Here is an 18,863-nt window from a genome sequence, read left to right as displayed (position 1 = left end):
TTTTAGGCACAGCTTTCAATGCAAATAAATTATTAAGTCGTGCTTGTATCAAAAATAAATAAATTATTAAGTCGTGGAAGCCATTCTTGACTTTTCGCCTCCTATCATTTATTCCGATATTTTGGTCACCAGTCATGTCAGTAATTATCTCACATGACCGATTCTTTAAGCCATTAATTATTTAGCTCTAATAAGATATCGTTCATTCGGATCAATTCTCGGTACCATCTCGTGTAAGTAGGCTTCGCAATGGGCTGGATCTGGCTCAAGCTATGGTAAGTCCTAACCCGACCTTATGATTAAAATGAAAAGTCCTAACTCTTAAAAAATCCAACCTTTATTGAGTTAGGGTCAGGCTCAGACTTTATTCAAGCTTAACCATAATCTTTTATTTCTATTCTTTTTAAAACAAAACTCATATTTCATTTTTTATTAATAATATTATATTATTGTTGTTTCATTTTTATGTTAAATTTTTCTTTTTTAATCACTATAACTAAAAATATGTTATTAAATTAGGAGTGTGATTAAACAGAGAGACTCTAGACAAACTAACATAGAAGAAATTAGCACTGCAGTAGCAAATCATATTGTTGAACCCAGGATTTGTTCAGCCTGAGTAGAGGAGCCCTCTGAAGTTGTTGCTTCGTTTTTTGGCGTAGGTGCAAAATCTTTCTGATGCAGCATAAAACATGAGGGTCAAATACGGGAATAGAGTAGTTGTGTTTTGTTAGTGGATTGTAGTTGGTGTGTATGTTGAGTAGAATGAAATAGGTATAACTAAATACGAGTACTATAAATATGTGCTAAATCCATTGTAAAAATAAACCAATTTTCAATTAAGTTTGAGTTATCTTCAATACAAATTCTTATTGTAAATTTGTAATATCTTCTTCTCTCCGTGAGAGCACAAGTTAGAGTGAAATCTAACAAACCACTCTGTCAATTGGTATAAGAGCCTCCCTCTGTATCAGGCGGAGCTTTCCTGGTAACCATATCTTCCGTAACCATATCTTCCATATCCGTCCATCACAAACCACTCAAAATTTCCATCACCAATTTCCATTAACCAAAAAAAAAATCTTCAAATTGAAACCCTAGACCTAGTCGTCGCCACTGTACTTACCACCACTGCAAATACAACTGACCACTTCGCAAGTATCCGAACCACCTATCTCCACTATCATCCATCTCTATTTCAAAAAAAAAGGAAAAAAAGAAAAAGAAAAACATCATTTCCATTCATCAACCAAAATCACCACCACAGCACATCAAACCAACGTCATCTTTTAGTCGATTTTGTCTACAAACCACTAAGGCATTGTTCAAGTTGTTGGGAAAATATGCTCTTTAAAAGCATGTGTTTATTTAATTGTAATAAATATTTTTTCTAATTAATAAAATAAATGAGGTATTTTATTCAAATATCTTAATTGCATTAATATTTTGAGTAAAGTCATTTTAATCATATTATATGTATTTATGTGATCACCATGTGGATTCACAGAAGACATAAATACAAGTTATCTTATGATTAAATAAATTATATTCGCAATTGATAAATAAAGTTGGGCACTTTATTTAGGTATAGACTATAATAAATTCATTGAATAATTTGTCTTAATCATGTATGAATTTGTTGATGTAGTAGGACTATATTGAACAGGATCACATATGAGATTTAATTAACTTTGTAATAACTGTCAGACTTATTAAATCTCATAAGCATTGATTTTACTGTAATCTTAATTTTGAGTTAGTTATGATTTCGTGATTGTAATTGTTATTCCATTTGAGTTACCAATGGACACGACACACACTTGTAGTCAAGATTAACAATATAGAATTTGTATAACACATCTCTTAATGGGTTTTCGATACTTGATCATAGAATTCTCTGGCCAGAGTGTGTCGACATATATAGTATGTTGAAAATGATCATTAGAGAAAACCAGTAAGTATTAAGGAATAAGATGTAATTAAATTGATTGGACAATTGAGATATCAATTTAATTAACGATGTGGTACAAAGGATTGAGCAGTAAAGAAATCAATGTGTTTTGGGACGAATTATTATTTGAACATACAATTATGGAGGCCAGTTCCAATCTTATAGTATAGTAGAGTTGGAATTAAATGATTAGACTTATTTAATTACATGCTTAATTGTTGTAGCCACTATTGTATATTCTCAAATGATCACCGGGTTAGCTCATTTAATTGATTGCACCACTACTGGATTAATTAGCAAGATAACTAGTTATTTAGGTCAAAAATCTAAATATATCATTTAGTAGGAGACTCTATTTAATAGGGTTGTGTGTAAGGGGCTTTATGTTATTTTAAAAGGTGGGCCCCCTATAGAAAAAGCAAGTAACGTGACTTTTGATTTTTATTATTTGGAGCCTAAGATTTTCACTAAAGGGAGATGTAAAAAGGCTTAATTTCTCTAAAGAAAAAAGACAGAGCCACAATACACATATCAAAGAAAAATAATTTTTTATTCTGAAATTGAGAGGAAAAATTTCTCTTACTAGTTGCTTGTAGTAGTGATAAAGGCGCCCATACGTCAAGTGCAGATTAAACTTAAGTCATAACCTGAAAGATCATTGGTGATGGATTGTGATCTAATAAGCGTGGTGGTGACGGATCGTGATCTAACAGGCATGGTAGTGACAAATCATGATCTGAGAGCCTAGATTAACTCAGCGAAAAAAAACCAAATTGAATTTTCAAGGTACGATTTCTAGATAACGAATTCTTATATATTGTATGAGATCGATCCTAAAAGTTTTTATAAATATTTAAAAAACTGATTTTTCTCCAACACAAGTCATAGCCACCGACGCGTTCTTCATATCTCCAGCCACCATATTCCATCAACTTTGGTCCCATTTCCAGTCACAAGTCACCAAATCAAGTAAATTCTTTGAGGGTTTTGAAAAAAAGAAAAAGAAAGAAGTGAGCATAAGAAGACGAACTGAAGGAGGAAAAGAAAAAGCTTAGTGAAGAATTAACAAGCCGTGAGGTAAGAGGAGGGAGAATGAGTTAAAAAAAAAACGAGAGCGTGTATTTTGTGAAGTGTTCATAGATTAAACAAGAAAAAGAAAAAGAGCATGAGTGTGTTGTATCTCATGTCTTGTGCATAAAAAGAAAAAATAAAAAGGGCAAAAGCTTGTTTAGTCCTTATATTTTGAGGTTAGTGCTTATTTGGTCTCATATTTTTAAAACTGCTTCAAAACATCTTTGCCATCAAACTATTGACACCCCTGCCGTTACTTTGTATTTTTTTTAGCTTACTTTTACAATATTACCCTTTTTGCAATATTGTTTCTTTTTTGGACATTAATAAAAAATAAAATTACCAATTTAACCCTAAAAATAAAATAAAAACAAAGACAATATATATTAATCTTTGTGGAAGTTATGTCAAAAAAATAAATATTGTAAAACAAAGTTAATTACTAATTTTTTAACATAAATAAAAAATTAATATATTAACTTCTCATGGAGTATTCAAAAAAATTAATATAATTTTTTTTCTATTTTACTTTTTTGGGTTAAAAAAAGGGGGAGTGTGAGTGTGGGTTAAAAAAAAAACCGTAAGTGTGTGTGTTTTGTGCAAAGGCGTGAGCGTATTGCATCTTGTGTCTTGTGCATAGATTTAAAAAAAAAAAAAAAGAGAGAGAAAAGAAAGGTTGGCGTGAGTGTGTTGTTGAGGGTGCATATTGAAGAAAAAGAAAAAAAAGTGTGTATTTTGTGCTTTGTAAAATTAAAAAAAAAAAAGAAGAGAGAGACGTGAGGAGTGAGAGAAAAGTAAGGGGAAGATTTTAAAAAAAGAGGTGAGTGGGTATTAAAAAAAAGTGTGAGTTAAAAAACAAAAACCAGAGTGTGTATTTTGTGCTCTGTGCAAAAACAAGAAAAAGTGTGAGAGAAGTGAGAAGAAAAGATTAGGAAAAAAAGTGTGTGAATTAAAGAAAAAAAAAGGAGAAAACGTAAGTGTGTGTGACTTTTGTATTTTATGCAAGAGGTGTGAGAAGAGTGAGAAGGAAAAAATTTAAGTGAAAAAAAAAAGGGTGAGTGGAATATTAAAAAAAAAAGTGAAGGGCGTGGGTGTGTGTATCTTGAGAGGTGTGCATGTCCAAGGAATTTGAAAAAAAAAGCATGGGTGTGCGTATCTTGTTTAGGGATGGCAATTTGCGGGTTCGGGTCCGGGTTTGGCCCTTCTGGTTTTGGACCCGGACACCAAAATGTTCGTACCGGACTCAGATTTAAACCCGCTTTTTATGAGTACGGGTCCGGTCCGGGTTAAACCCGAAAAAATCCGGGTTTCCGGATTGCGGGTTTTAAACCCGGATCACATACAAATAAAAAAAAAACTAAAAAAAATACAAACCTAGTTCAACAAAAATCAAATACAACCCAAATTCTTAAAAATCAAATACAATTTCTAAAATTTTCAATGTTTCAAAGCAATAAACCATTCACAAATACAAATCTATAATACAACATTCACATAATACAAAATTCATGTCTACATTCAACCTCATGATTCACGGCTTCAGTTCACGAACTTCAAGGATCGACGTCCAACGAAGCAGCGAATGTCAGCTATTGATGATGATGATGACGATGACGATGACGACCACAACATCACAGCCGTGAATTTACGATTGGCAAAGGTGTCAATGAACGTCACAGTCACAAAACGGCGGCCGAATGGAGGCTGATGGTGCTGATGAACATGAACACAACGAAGGTATGACGAGTGATAGGGATGATTTGATGAAGAGCAGAGTTGAAGAGAGAGGAAAAGGATGATTTGATGAAGAGAAGAGAAGAGAGAGGAAAAGAATGAGAAGAAAAGAGGAGTTGAGGCAGCTAGGTTCTGAAATTAGGGCGTCCTTTTTTTCTATTTATATCAAAAAAATAATATTAAAATAAAGATATCTGGGTCCGGATTCTGAATATCCAGGTTTACCCAAACCTGGAATCGGACCTAGATACGTCCGGGTAAAAAAAAAAGAAGAGAGATTAAGCGAGAGTGATAGAATTAAAAAAAATTGTGTGATAAAAAAAAAAGAGGATTAAGTGTGAGCCAGTACTAAAAAAAAAGTGTGAATTTTTATTTTTTTTCAATTTCAAAGTGTTGTGTAGAAAACAAAATTGGAATTGTGTTAGTTTTGTATGTATATGTGCTTATTTACTTGAATTGTGAATAAAAAAAAGTATTTACAAAAAGCGTGAAAAAAAAAAAGAAAAGAGTGAGTGTGCTAGTGTTGTATTTTGTGCAAAACGTGTGAGTGAGTTAGTGTTGTTTATTGTGTAAAGGTGTTTAAAAAAAATGTTGAGCGAAGAGACGTTGGCAACAAGGGAGTCAGTAAACGCACTCGAAGGAAGGTTACAAAATATGGAAACATTGCTTACAACCTTGACTCAACAATTCCAACGCATTCTCAATCGAGAGAACAACAATATTCAACCAGAAGCTAATCTTCAAAGACAACCTAACCATTTCAAGAGGCAATGATAAGGGCCCAAGGAAGTTTATAAAGACAACATGAAGTTTATTCTTGCCCCATGCTCAAAGATCGAGAACGACCTTCTTTTGGTGCCTAAAAATTTTCTTATCTCACAAAGTGTACCAGATTCAATTCAACTTTTATTGGAAGAATTCACTAATATTGTTCCTGATGAATTACCAATCGGATTACCGCCGCTCAGAGATATCCAACACCACATTGATCTTATTCCTGGAGCAAACTTACCAAATTTACCACACTATTGCATGAGCCCTAAAGAATATGAGATTCTGCATGAACAAGTTGAAGATCTTCTCAAGAAAGGCCTGGTGTTGAGTGTTAGAAAATATATATTTATAAAGGAGAAAACCGTCATTTTACATTTCAAGTCTTACTAACACCTTTACTTTTATGAATTTAACCTTCTTTTGATTTAATTCCGTTTGTTTTATTTTAATTAAGTATTTTAGGTATTTTAGGGGCATCATAGTCATTTCACAATAAACGAGAGATCAGATGGCAAAACGGACATCACTTTTGCACTTAGGACGGTCAAAAACCTTAGGAAGAGCATAAAAGGAAAAATGACATTGTTCACATGTACGGTACTATTCACATATACGGTACTGTCTACGTTACTGTTCACGACACTGTTCACATAGACGGAGCGATGACGTGGCATTGACCGATGATGTGGCATTGACTGATGAGGTGTCACGATCTTGTTGGACTAAAATTCTTATGCACTGTTGATTGATGATGTGGCAGCATATCAGTAGACCAAAAATCTCGCGTACGGTATATGCATCACACAGGATTATTTTCAACCAAACTGCGTTACTGTTCATCCAGGTCAAACTGTGTTACTGTTCATCCGCGTGGTCAAACAACGTACTGTTGACTGATGACGTGGCGAAATCCTGAGCGTCCAAACTGTTTTTAATCCGATGGCCACAATTTACTCAATGTATCTATAAAAAGGGGGCCTCCCCCCCCCCCCCAATTTGATATCTCTGAATCCATTTTTGGGATCTATTTTCTGTAATTCCTTCTCCATCTTGTATTTTCTTCGTATTTTAATAAATTCTCATTTTGTCCCTAGTTCAATTATGAGTAGCTAATTTTCTTTCAAGCTTGGGTTGAAGGTGAAGTCTCAACATGTGTCATGGGCTTAATTTGGTAAATTTATTTTCTCTTCCCCTCTAGTTTTTGTAGATGTTTTGACTTATCGTCGACAAATAATAATAATCTTGTCTAGATATCGCCTTGGTTACACCGGCTCTCTAGTATAAGGTTATTATTATTTGGCACGATAAGCTCTTAGCACCATATTGATTAAAGTGTGGTTCATGAGGTGTGGATTCCCCCCTCATGATTTAATTGGTACTAATAAGGAATATTTAGCCCATGATGCATGTTGATACGGATCCAGATACCCAAGTACGTCATTTCAATAGAATTCTCTTTAATTTATTCTCACCATTTCAATACCAATTTTAGAATTTATTCTCGCCATTTTAATTTAAGTTTTAGCATATTCCAAATCATTTCCACCACAAATCCAATCACCTATTCACAAAATTAATTCTATACACAATTAAAATCCACCTCCTCGTGGGATCGACACTCGTCACCATTAGTCTATACTATAATAGATTCGTGCGCTTGCGAGTACATTAAAATTTGCACAACAAGTTTTTGGCGCCGTTGCCGGGGAGGTAAGTAATTTTAATTCATAGAATTAATTTTTGTGAATAATTTCTTTTATTTGTTTTCTTGTATTTTTTTTATTAAAAAAAAAGAAGAAAAAAAATGAATCTACATTTAAAGGTTAGTATTTCTTTCCTTTTTCTCTTCTTTAAAATTCTGTAATTTAATTTTCAATTTATTTTTCTTTGTAATTTTTTTTAATCTTATTAATTTATTTTTAGTTAATTTATTTCACGTATTTGTTTTTGTGTATTTTTATAGAAATGTTTAATAGCGCAATAAGGTTAGTACCGTAATTTCTCCATCTTCTTTATTTTTATTTGTTTTGTTCCCATCATTATTTTTATTTTATTTGTTTTGCATGCATGGTCGTAGGTCATTATTTCCTAATCTTGAACCTATAGACCTTGAATTAGAAAAAACACTTCGCACACACAAACACGTTAAAAATAAAATGGATTTACAAGCACCACAAGAGAGGCCATTTAAGGACTATTTTAGTCCCTTAGCTAATTTGAGCACATCATGTATAAGATACCCAAATGTAGTTGCTAGGAGTTTTGAATTAAAACCTAGTGTGCTAAATTGTCTCCCCACATTTTATGGCCTAGAAAATGAGGACCCATATAATCATCTGAATGATTTTCATGCCATTTGTCAAACTTTTAAATATGAAAATTTTTCAGACGATGATGTTAAACTCAGATTATTCCCATTTTCTTTAAAAGATAGAGCTCGTTCATGGCTTAATACATTGCCTGCTAATAGCATTGCATCATGGGAACAAATGGTAACGAAATTTTTGAATAAATATTTCCCAGTGCATAAAACCAATGCTATTCGCAGGAAAATCTCGGAGTTTACCCAGAGAGAAGACGAGCAGTTTTTCGAAACATGGGAGCGATTCAATGGGCTACTCTTGAAGTGTCCACATCATGGGTATGAGAAATAGCACCAATGCCAATACTTTTTGGAGGGATTACTACCAAATGTGCAAGAATGGCTAATGGCAACAAGTGGAGGAGAGCTAATGTCAAAAAGTGCATCAGAGATTTGGGAATTTTTCCAGCGACAAGCAGATAATTCCCAACAACGGAGTCGATCACTCAGGAATACTAGAAGAATTAAGGGAGTAAATGAGGTTCAAATTGGCGAGTCAACTTCGGGAATCAAAGAAGTCAAGGAGATGGTTGAAGGTCTTGCTCGACAAATAGCATCGTTATCAACTGCTAAATCAACAGAACCACATGACCATGACTCATACTCCGATCAAGCCAATGCCATAGGTGTAATGAGAAAACCATCGAATTATAACCCATACTCCAATACATATAACCCTGGATGGAGAGACCACCCCAATTTTTCATGGTCTCAAGGATTCCAACAGAATGGACCAGCAGCTCCAGCTCCACCAATGCAACCAATTCCTCAAATTCCTCAATCCTCTCAGCCCCCATTTAGACCATACAATCAGAACCAGAACTACTCTCAACCCAGACCATGGGAGGATGCATTCCAGAATTTCAAGAATGTTACTTACTCCACGATTGAGCAACAGAATCGCACCATTGATGGACTACGAAATGAGTTGAGAGCAGGCTTCAACTCACAAGTTCAATCAGTTTCAAGCCTCGAGAAGATGGTGGGATAACTTGCTTCTTCAGTTTAGACCTTGGCAATGACCGTTGAGAAAGGTAAATTTCCAAGTCAACCAGTGCCTAATCCTAAAGGAGTGCATGAAGCAAGTACCAGTTCACCACAGCAGCATGGAGAAGTCAAAGCAGTCATGACCTTGCGAAAAGGAAAAGAAGTCGACAACAAAGTAGAGATGCCGGTGACAAAAGAAAATCAAATTGTACCTGTAAATGTTGATGACTCATCACCGGAGGAGAAAGAAGAAACCAACCCACGAGAATATATTCCTAAAGCTCCATTTCCTTAGAGGTTACCTAAAGGAAAAAAGGAAAAATCCACAGGTGAGATTCTCGAAATCTTCAAACAGGTAAGTGTTAACATCCCTTTGCTTGATGCTATTAAACAAGTTCCATCTTATGCCAAGTTTCTTAAAGACCTTTGTACTAAAAAAAGAAATATGCATGTTCAAAAGAAGGCATTTTTAACAGAAAACGTTAGTTCTATACTCCAACATAAAATTTCTTTAAAATGCAAAGACCCAGACTCCCCCACTATCTCATGTAGTATAGGGAACCACACAATTGAGAATGCTTTGTTGGATTTAGGAGCTAGTGTAAATCTATTGCCTTATTCAGTATTCGTGAAACTTAGACTGGGAGAATTACACCCAACTCCAGTGGTGTTACAGCTTGCAGATCGGTCCACAAAAATACCTCGTGGTATTGTGGAGGACGTGCTTATCCAGGTAGACAAGTTTTATTTTCATGTTGATTTCATTGTAATTGACACTCAACCAATACAGGATTCAAGGAACCACATCTCCATTATTCTAGGCCGACCTTTCTTAGCAACTGCGGATGCTCACATTCAATGCAGGACTGAAAATATGCAGTTGTCCTTCGGCAACATGACTATGGAGCTGAACATCTTCAACATTGCCAAACAACCTCACAATGCAGATGATGGAATTGTTGATGTGGATTTAATTGAAACAATAGTTGATAACACTTTTCTTTCAAACCTTAGTGATGATCCTTTACAAATATGTTTAACTCACTTTGGTTTTGATTTTGATATTGACAGATCGGTCAATGAGGTCAATGCCCTACTTGACTCAGCACCATCCATGGACACTAATAAATGGAAGTCAAGAGTTGAACAACTAGCACCATCAGAGAAGAAACTCATCCCATCATCAGAATCACCACCGAAACTCGAGCTCAAACCATTGCCCAACACATTGGAATATGTATTTTTGGGAGAAGAAAGTACTCTACCAGTAATCATCTCATCATCCCTAAATGACGAACAAAAAGGTAAGTTGTTGGATGTTTTAAAAGAGCACAAAGGGGCATTAGGATGGACCATAGCAGACGTAAAAGGTATAAACCCAGTAGACTGCATGCATTACATTCACCTTGATGAAAATGCTAAATCTACTAGGGAAATGCAACGTCGGTTAAATCCTAATATGAAAGAAGTTGTTAGAACAGAAGTCCTTCAGCTATTAGACGCAGGTACCATTTACCCAATTTCTGATAGTTCATGGGTCAGTCCTGCACAAGTTGTCCCCAAAAAGTCAGGAGTCACAGTAGTTACAAATACTGATAATGAATTGATACCCACTAGAGTGACTACAGGATGGCGTGTATACATTGATTATAGAAAGTTGAATTCTGTCACACGTAAAGACCATTTTCCTTTACCATTTATCGATCAAATGCTTGATAGATTGGCAGGCCATGAATTTTATTGCTTTCTAGATGGCTACTCAGGATATAATCAGATTCCTATAGCACCAAAAGATCAAGAGAAAACTACTTTCACTTGCCCTTTCGGCACATTTGCATATAGGAGAATGCCATTTGGATTATGTAATGCACCTGCTACATTTCAACGATGCATGTTGAGTATTTTTTCTGATATGGTTGAACGATTTCTTGAAATCTTTATGGATGATTTTTCTGTCTTTGGTGACTCGTTTGATCAATGTTTACATCATCTAACACTAGTTCTGCAGAGATGTATCGAGAAGAACTTGGTCTTAAATTGGGAGAAGTATCATTTTATGGTAAAACAAGGTATTGTTCTCGGTCACATCATTTCGAGCAAAGGTATTGAGGTTGACAAAGCCAAGGTGGATCTCATTTCTAATCTTCCTCCACCCAAAACAGTCAGAGAAGTAAGATCTTTCCTTGGGCATGCTGGTTTCTATAAACGTTTCATTAAAGATTTTAGCAAAGTTTCTAGACCCTTATGCAATCTACTTGCTAAGGATGTACCTTTTGTTTTTAATGATTCATGTCTTGTGGCATTTGAAAAATTGAAGCAGTTGTTGACATCTTCACCCATCATTCAGCCCCCAAACTGGAGCTTACCATTTAAGCTCATGAGTGATGCATCTGATTATGCAATAGGAGCAGTTTTAGGACAAAGAGTTGATCGAATTCCCCATGTTATTTACTATGCTAGTATGACATTAAATGATGCACAGTTGAACTATTCAACTACTGAAAAAGAAATGCTAGCAATAGTGTTTGCATTGGAAAAATTTTGATCCTATCTCATTGGTTGTAAAATAATTATATTCACGGATCATGCTGCTCTTAAATATCTTCTCACAAAAAAATATGCAAAAGCTAGACTAATTTGTTGGGTGTTACTTTTGCAAGAATTTGACTTGGAATTCAAAGATAAGAAAGGGACAGAAAATGTTGTGGCGGACCACCTCTCTCGTCTCCATTTTGACACAATTACAGAGCCATTAATATTGAATGAGTCATTTCCAGATGAACAATTAATGAGTGTGGAAGTATTGCCTTGGTATGCTGATATAGTTAATTATCTTGTTACAGGTAAACTTCCAGAGCATTGGACCAAGCAAGACAAGGCTAAATTCTTTGCAGGGATAAAAAATTTCTTTTGGGATGACCCGTATTTGTTCAAGTATTGTGCTGATCAAATTGTTAGACGATGTGTCCCAGAAAATGAAATTCAGAATATTCTTTCATTCTGCCATGAACAAGCTTGTGGAGGCCATTTCAGTGCTAAGAAAACAGTAACTAAAGTTTTACAATGTGGTTTTTATTGGCCAACTATATTTCGAGATGCTTACACTTTCTGTTCTTCATGTGATAGGTGTCAACGAATGGGGAGCATTACACGAAGGAACATGATGCCACTAAATCCAATTTTAGTGGTTAAGATTTTTTATATATGGGGTATTGATTTCATGGGACACTTTCCCCCTTCTTTTGGCCATCAATACATATTGGTTGCTGTTGACTACGTATCAAAATGGGTAGAAGCAATTTCATGTAGGACCAATGATCACAAGGTGGTAATAGCATTTTTGAAAAGCAACATTGTCTCACGCTTTGGATTCCCTCGAGCAATAATCAGTGATGGTGGTGCCCACTTTTGTAACAAAGCATTTAAAGCTCTTTTGACAAAGTATTCAATCACACACAAAGTGGCAACCCCATATCATCCACAAACCAGTGGCCAAGTTGAGATATCCAATCGAGAAATAAAGCACATATTAGAAAAAACGGTGAGGCCAGACAGGAAAGATTGGTCATCAAGACTTGATGGTGCATTATGGGCATATAGAACGGCTTTCAAGACCCCGATTGGGATGTCACCCTACAGGCTAGCGTATGGAAAAGCTTGCCACTTACCTGTGGAACTCGAGCATCGTGCATATTGAGCCATCAAGAAATTCAATTTTGACATGCAGCAAGCCAGCTTAGAAAGAAGATTACAGCTGGCAGAACTTGAAAAAATTCGCAATGATGCATACAAAAATGCCAAGATTTACAAGCAACGAATGAAAGTCTTCCATGATAAGCAAATTATGAGAAAATCATTCACTCCAGGTCAGAAAGTGTTTTTATTCAATTCTTGCTTGCACCTATTCCCAGGTAAGCTACGCTCTCGTTGGTCTGGCCCATTTATTGTTCATACTATTTTTCCACATGGGGCAATTGAAATTAAGGACCCAAAGAACGGTGTCACATTTAAAGTTAATGGTCAAAGATTAAAGCCATATCTAGAATACCAACCATATGGAGAAGACATCGAAATAAATTTGAGTGACCCACCAAATTTGAATTGATTTTTTTTTCTTTTTATTTGATTTTTTTCTTTCTTTCTTTCTTTATATTATTCTTTTGCTAATTGAAATTATTTTTGCATAAGTGTGTTTGTTTAACTATTAAGTTTTCTCTTATCATTTTTAATTATGAGTACCTTACTTAGACCGTTCCTCCTGAACATTCTTAAACCACTTCAACGTGTCAAAACTCATCTCAAAAGGCATATTCAATTTTGTAAAACACATCGCATTTGGGCTATACAGCCACCAGAGTTAGTAGCCTATGTTGAGGGTTTAGAAAGCCAACTCAGAGACATTGAGAGAAGTGTTTACGACATCCAGTTGGAGCTTGAGGTAAATTCAATAAGAGGACGATTTTAATTTTCTTTGTGTGTTTTAATTTTTTTTTCTGTTTGTGTGCTTTAGTTTGTTACCCCGGTGAAGTGGCGGATAACGGTACTCCGTGATAATCAAGTCGGTTACTTCAGTTTCCCATAATAACTGATATTCTGAGGCAAAAGTATGGACAGAAACGAGATTCTAGCGAAGCTTCACAAGCGATTCCCTTCACTTCCTCAGAATGCCATCCTTACAATCTATAAAGCTCGGTCCGAACGAATGCGATTACTCATGAGGAATAACATATCTGCTGACATCCGTTGGTTAATCGAGGCGAAAGTACGACTGGCAGGTGAGTTACCTCCAAAATTTATTGCATACATGCCTGGTTGTGGTAAAGGAAATTATGCAAGAAAACGACAAGCTTGAAGAATTTCGGTTGCTTGTCATAAGTGTGCCAGAATGAGTTGCAATAAAAACCCATGTTCTTTAGGAATGGTGTCTGATAACAGGGAAGATAAGATTCAATTCATTAGGGATGGCTTAAATAAGGAGTCATTGGATGATATCCTTTTGTCTCTTGAAACGCATCCCAGTGGATATGTGCAAGGAACGATTCTCCAGTTATGGCCATTATTCTAGAAAGAGCATGCACGATATAGTCTCGGGAATCTGACTATAAACGACCCTGTTTGCCAGTTTATAAGAAAACTGGATAGGAAGCCTATCCTCGACCCATAGAGGGCGTTCAAGCCGTTTCTAAACGTAAAACCAGAGGAAGATGTGAGCCACAATCGCAACTACCTGTAAATATCCTTTCACTTTACTGTTATTTTATTTCACTATTGTTTTATTCTGTGTATTATTGTCTTTAATAATTTTATTACTGTTTGCTTTTTCCTTATTACTGTTTGCTTTTTTCTTTTTACTGTTTCCTTTTTTACTCGCGAGCCACGTGTTTTACGTGTTATTTGACACTGACATGTTACCTCATACACAACTGTGATCCACTGTCACCAAGACTCTTAAATGTGATTTTTTTTGTCAAGCACTCACAAATTATTTTTTGAGAAGTATCCCAAAGGCAGCTACTCCAAATAGACAATTCAAGAACATTTGTGTGCTTTCTGGATTTACATATGGCAAACATAAAGAGTTCGTTGAGGCAGCCATAGATCTTGGTCGCAGCATAGCAACAAGAAAATTACACTTGATGTATGGAGGAGGTAACCGAGGGTTATCAAAAATGGTCTCTAAAGCAGCTTTTCTCAGAGGAAGTCAAGTGTTAGGCATCATCCCAAGAGTCCTAAAACTATTGGGCAGTTCGTCTGACTCATCAACTGGAAAAGAGTTAGTCGTCTCAGGTATGCAAGAAAGAATAACTGAAATGCTTAATCATGCTGATGCTTTTATTTTCCTTTCAGGAGATCTTGCAACACTAGAGGCACTTATCACACTAGCATCTTGGGCCCATCTGCACATCCACCAGAAACCCATCGGTTTGTTAAATATCAGTAACTTTTATGATGGCTTTATCGCATTTCTTAACCGTGCGATAAAAAATTATTTCATTCCCTCTTATGTGAAAAAACTCTTTATTTGTGCTCACACTACTAATGAGCTACTTGATCTGTTACAAGCTTATAGACCGGAGCCAGACCCCCGGACCTTTGTGTTGGAGCATCTAAATAATGATGGTAACAGTAGCCGTAGTAAGAAGTACAAATTAGATTTAACTCCCGCTTGTAAATATTATTTTCTGTGTTGCACCACCCAAGTGATGTCTTCTAAACTCTACTTCTTTCCTTTCAAACATTGAGGACAATGTTTCGTTCTGGTTGGGGGGAAGGGAATAGTCGACAATTGTGAAATTTTGGTTAAGTTTTTACTAATTTTTTGTTGTAGAAACTAACTGTTGCTAACTCTTTGTGTCGAAGATGGCTGAATATGGAGTGTAGTAACTCTAGAAACGCATCTTCATCGTTAAAAAAAATTAAAAAAAAAATTCAGACATTTTCTTTTTCTTTATTATGTTTTGATATTCATTTTTCTTCTTCTTTTTAATTTCTCCTTATAAATATACATTTTCCAACTTTTGAGTCGAAGATGGCTGAATATGGAGTGTAGTGCCTCTAGAAACGCATCTTCTTAAAAAAAAACCATTTTCGTTTTCTATCATTTTACGTGTAACTTTTCTAATTAGTTTTTATGTATCATTTTCACATTTCTGCATGCATATTTTCCTTTCATGTTTAGAATAGGTTGGGGGGTAGAAGGTTGTTTAAAAAAAAATTATGTGATTTGTTTTAATATTGGATGACATGATTAATTTCAAATTTTAGTATTTGTATTATCTTTGGTCTTAAGTGATGTTACATTATGTTTGCTATTCTACATGTTGATGTCGGAGACAAATATGAGTTGCTTGAAGGAATGAACATGTCATAATAAGTACCAAGTGAGTTTTTGAGCCTATCATTTTTCTTGGAGAGTAACCATTTTGCCCATTCTTTATACAGCTTAACAGTTTATTATTGTATACACGATCTCTTGATTTCTTTTGAGTTAACCCTAAAAAAAAAAAATTGTAAAAATTAAAAAAAAAGAAAAAAAGAAAAAAATGTGTGTTGTTACATTGGGAGGCCCATCTAATTAGTCGATATAGATAATTATTTAGAGCCCTAAAAGACGATGGAAAGACCATCTTTGATCCGTTTGAGCCTTTCTAGCCATCCCTTTTATTAAATATCCATAGTTAACCCTTTTGAGCTTTTTTTTAAAAAAAAAACCTTTTCTTTTTCAACTTATCATCTTGACCCACTCCGATTTGGAGTATTATCCGATGTCTTATAAGTTCCATCACCTATTTATGTTTGAGAAAAATGTAAATAATTATTTTGTTCAGTGAAGTTATGCCAAAAAAAAAGAGAAAAAAAAAACAAAAGTTGTTGTTTCAAAAGAATAAAAATAAAAATAATAGGTGAAATCTACCTTGCAACTTCCAAAAAAAAAAGAAAAAAAATTTCTGCATTTTTCTCAAACATACACTTTGTTTTCCTTATTTCCCTTCTTTGTTAGCCATGTCCCTAGCCTACGTTACGTCCTAATAAAAGTCCTTCTTGATTTTAGGGAACTATATTCTGAAGTAGAAGCTAGTTATATGGGCTAAAAAGATGTAGTGATGCATAAAAAAAAAAAGATAAATAAAGTGGGTTGACTAGCATTTTTGTTTGACTTGAGATCGTATTATTTCTAAGCTGAGGGCATATTTATTTCATCTTGGTGAGAGCATATGATATCACTTCTTTATTATTTTCTCTCTCAATTACCATTCATTGGAGTGACTATTTTTAGTGGGTTTAATTTCTTTGTGAGAGTGTCACTACTTCCAGTGAGATTTTGGGGTTTGACATGTCATTCTTGAAAGTAGCTATAACAAAGTCTACTGGGCTGATTCATGTGGATGGTTGATGTGGGTGTGATGTTGCTTTAGACTGGAGATAATGCTTATACTTTTATTTGATTGCTATCATTAGTCTGATTAAATAAACATGAGTGTTTAAAAAAAAAAAACATTTTGTGTTTGAATTTTCTTTTCGCTTTATTTGCTAGGGACTAGCAATAAGCTGGTTGGGGGGTGTGTTGAGTGTTAGAAATATATATTTATAAAGGAGAAAACCGTCATTTTACATTTCAAGTCTTACTAACACCTTTACTTTTATGAATTTAACCTTCTTTTGATTTAATTCCGTTTGTTTTATTTTAATTAAGTATTTTAGGTATTTTAGGGGCATCATAGTCATTTCACAATAAACGAGAGATCAGATGGCAAAACGGACATCACTTTTGAACTCAGGAAGGTCAAAAATCTTAGGAGGAGCATAAAAGGAAAAATAGCACTGTTCACATGTACGGTACTATTCACATATATGGTACTGTCTACGTTACTGTTCACGACACTGTTCACATAGACGGAGCGATGACGTGGCATTGACCGATGATGTGGCATTGACTTATGAGGTGTCACGATCCTGTTGGACTAAAATTCTTATGCACTGTTGATTGATGACGTGGCAGCATATCAGGGGACCAAAAATCTCGCGTACGGTACATGCATCACACAGGATTATTTTCAACCAAACCGTGTTACTGTTCATCCAGGTCAAATCGTGTTACTGTTCATCCACGTGGTCAAACCGCGTACTGTTGACTGATGACGTGGCGAAATCCTGAGCGTCCAAACTGTTTTTAATCCGATGGCCACAATTTACTCAATGTATCTATAAAAAGGGGGCCTCCCCCCCCCCCTAATTTGATATCTCTGAATCCATTTTTGGGATCCATTTTCTGTAATTCCTTCTCCATCTTGTATTTTCTTCGTATTTTAATAAATTCCCATTTTGTTCCTAGTTCAATTATGAGTAGCTAATTTTCTTTCAAGCTTGGGTTGAAGGTGAAGTCTCCACATGTGTCATGGGCTTAATTTGGTAAATTTATTTTCTCTTCCCCTCTAGTTTTTGTGGATGTTTTGACTTCTCATCGACAAATAATAATAATCTTGTCTAGATACCGTCTTGGTTACACCGGCTCTCCAGTATAAGGTTATTATTATTTGGCACGATAAGCCCTTAGCACCATATTTATTAGAGTGTGGTTCATGAGGTGTGGATTCCCCCCTCATGATTTAATTGGTATTAATAAGGAATATTTAGCCCATGATGCATGTTGATACGGATCCAGATACCCAAGTACGTCATTTCAATAGAATTCTCTTTAATTTATTCTCATCATTTCAATACCAATTTTATAATTTATTCTCGCCATTTTAATTTAAGTTTTAGCATATTCCAAATCATTTCCACCACAAATCCAATCACCCATTCACTAAATTAATTCTATACACAATTAAAATCCACCTCCTCGTGGGATCGACACTCGTCACCATTAGTCTATACTATAATAGATTCGTGTGCTTGCGAGTACATTAAAATTTGCACAACACCTGGTTCGAAAAAGCATGAGCCCTGTAGCTGTATCCACACTTTTAACTCCAAAGAAAAATGGAAGCTGGAGTATGTGCGTAGATAGTCGAGCCATTAACAAGATTACGGTACGATATCGATTTCCTATTCTCGATTGAATGATATGCTTGACAGATTAGAAGAATCTACCGCAAAATACAAGGCTATTGCTGACAAGCACAGAAGATTCAAGCCATATATAGTGGGTGATTATGTCATGGCACATCAGCGCAAAGAACAAGTTCCCGCTGGAGAATACAGTAACCTCAAAAATAAGAAAATTGGTCCTTTTCGCATCCTTCACATCCTTCAAAAGATATATGGAAATGCTTATGTCATCGATCTTCCCGAACACTATGCCATTTCTAACACTTTTAATGTTCAAGATTTATACGAGTAACGAATTCCTTGACTAACTCGAGGACGAGTTGTTTTTAAGAGGGGGAGAAACTGATGTAGCATAAAACATGAGTGCCCAAATAGTGGATTGTAGTTGGTGTGTCTGTTGAGTAGAATAAAGTAGGTATAGCTAAATACGAA

At 35.2% G+C, this 18,863-nt stretch overlaps 1 non-coding gene across 1 annotated transcript; it reads right to left on the bottom strand.

The window, feature by feature from the left end:
• Positions 1 to 8,070: 8,070 nt before the first annotated feature.
• LOC112095473 lies at positions 8,071 to 8,174 on the bottom strand. The gene has a single exon (XR_002903843.1). It is a non-coding gene; the product is annotated as a small nucleolar RNA R71 (small nucleolar RNA).
• Between the last annotated feature and the right edge of the window lie 10,689 nt (positions 8,175 to 18,863).

This window comes from Citrus clementina, unplaced genomic scaffold (assembly GCF_000493195.1).
Source record: "Citrus clementina cultivar Clemenules unplaced genomic scaffold, Citrus_clementina_v1.0 scaffold_9, whole genome shotgun sequence".
Classification (NCBI taxonomy): Eukaryota; Viridiplantae; Streptophyta; class Magnoliopsida; order Sapindales; family Rutaceae; genus Citrus; species Citrus x clementina.
Note: the sequence above shows the minus strand (reverse complement) of the source record. Positions and strands in the feature narration are given on the sequence as shown.